The sequence below is a fragment of the Podarcis tiliguerta genome, assembly GCF_965153285.1.
Source record: "Podarcis tiliguerta genome assembly, chromosome: 12".
In the NCBI taxonomy this organism is placed as follows: domain Eukaryota; kingdom Metazoa; phylum Chordata; class Lepidosauria; order Squamata; family Lacertidae; genus Podarcis; species Podarcis tiliguerta.
Window position 1 is genome coordinate 6,614,673 of NC_139545.1, and position 2,245 is coordinate 6,616,917.

Genomic DNA, 2,245 nt, shown 5'->3' on the forward strand with positions numbered 1-2,245 from the left:
GTCATATCATGTTTCCACCCATTGTTTTTAAAATACAGTCATACCTCGGGTTACAGACGCTTCAGGTTGCATTTTTCGGGTTACGGACCGCCAAAAGCCAGAAGTACTGGAATGGGTTACTTCCGGGTTTCTTTTTTTATTAACAGGCCAATCACATCACATTATCCAAATCACATTAGTTCCTGTTATAATCCATCCCACACAGTTCTTGAATTCCTGCTTGTAATTAGTGAAAATGCAACGATCTTATTTCTATCTGGGGTTTCGGCGGTCGCGCATGCGCAGAAGTGCTAAATCGCGATTTGCACATGCGCAGAAGCGCCAAATCGCAACCCGCACATGCGCAGACAAACGCTACGGGTTGTGAATGTGCATCCCGCACAGATCACGTTCGCAACCTGAGCATCCACTGTAGCGATTTTTGCAAACAAATCCTTAAAGACATGTAGGCCGGAGCTCCCAGACAAAGTGCAGTTTAGCAAAATCTGGCCCAAACCGTTTTTCCGGAGTGCCCCGCCACTTTTTCTGCTTCCTCCCATTAGTCTGTCAACTTAAAAGCGAAGGTGAACGGGACACTTGTTGGGAGTGGTGTAGCAAGGTCAGGTGGTACCCAGCGTGGAAAATTTCTTTTCACCCCCCCCCCTTTTTTTTTTTGCTGGGACAAAGTTGTGGAGCTTTTTGTGGGGAGCCAGAGTTGTTGAACTTTTTTTTTGCGGAGCCAGAGTTGTTGAGCCTTCTTTTTTGCAGTGCCTGCCTGCTGCCCTAGAGCTGAGGGGAAGGGAGCGGGCGGACATTTTGGCAGCAGGAAGCCTGTGCGCACCAGAACCACAGTGTCTCTCACAGATGTTGAGTGCCGCACAGCTTTTTGTCACCTCCCTCAGAGGTGACACCTGGGGTGAACAGCCCCCACTGCCCCCACCTTGCTCTTCCCCTGCGTGTTGGCATGTCACTATAGGGCAGGCGTACATAATTTGTGGCTTTCTTAAGTCAAACGTTGCCCAGCAGCCATGAATTGTGGCTTGACAAGCTCCTGCCCTGTTTACAGTAGCAGTCAGTCAGCAAGGCTGGCAGGTCATGTGAACTTTAGGTGGGCCACCAGCGATGGCTGCACCCAGCAGATGGGTCACAAGTGGTACAGTCCTGCAATAGAGGGTGCATTTTTAAGACACTGGTTCTCCATATCTAGCCTTCCCACTTCAAGTGGCTACTCTGGATAACTAATTGCCAACCAGGGTTCTAGGCTCTGCCATGTCATGCCGTTTAGTTGATGCCTTGATGACTTCTCTTTAAGCTGTCTACCAGCTCCATCTGCTATGCCAGCCGAGACCCTCCCTGCCTACAGACTGTCTCGCCAGAGTGGTGCATGCTCTAGTTATCTCCTGCTTGGACTACTGCAATGCACTCTACGTGGGGCTACCTTTGAAGGTGACCCGGAAACTACAACTAATCCAGAATGCGGCAGCTAGACCGGTGACTGGGAGCAGCCGCCGAGACCACATAACACCGGTCTTGAAAGACCTACATTGGCTCCCAGTACGTTTCCAAGCACAATTCAAAGTGTTGGTGCTGACCTTTAAAGCCCTAAACGGCCTTGGCCCAGTATACCTGAAGGAGTGTCTCCAGCCCCATCGTTCTGCCCAGACACTGAGGTCCAGCGCCAAGGGCCATCTGGCAGTTCTCTCACTGTGAGATGTGAGGTTACAGGGAACCAGGCAGAGGGCCTTCTCGGTGGTGGCCACAGCCCTGTGGAGCATCCTCCCATCAGATGTCAAAGAAATAAACAACTATCTGACTTTTAGAAGACATCTGAAGGCAGCCCTGTTTAGGGAAGCTTTTAATATTTGATGAATTATTGTATTTTAATATTTTGCTGGAATCTGCCCAGAGTGACTGGGGAAACACAGCCAGATGGGCAGTGTATAAATAATAATTTTTATTTTTATTTTTATTAGGCTCCATCTCAAAGCAACTGTCTGGGTGTATAACTGATTCCTTTGTTATTCCTTTGTTTTGGATTGTACCTTTCTGCTGGAGTCAGGAATTGCAACAAATCCCATTTTTTTCTGTGCCTGTCAAGGGAGGGGCATGGCTAAATTTAAATGCCATGTTCTTGCTGGGCTGAAGGGCCAGCAATTTGTGACTTGCCTGGATTGCTTTGGTTCTCTTCCTGACAGCTAACTCTAGATGAATCTTCATCCTCCACCACCTGTGACCCACTTTACTGTAATAGGGAGAGGATCAGCAG

General features: G+C 48.7%; 1 long non-coding RNA gene across 1 annotated transcript; it reads left to right on the plus strand.

Moving 5' to 3' along the window:
* Positions 1-259: 259 nt before the first annotated feature.
* Positions 260-1,737, plus strand: LOC310661231. The gene is made up of 3 exons (XR_014503847.1): positions 260-360; positions 416-588; positions 689-1,737. It is a non-coding gene; the product is annotated as an uncharacterized lncRNA (long non-coding RNA).
* Positions 1,738-2,245: the final 508 nt, after the last annotated feature.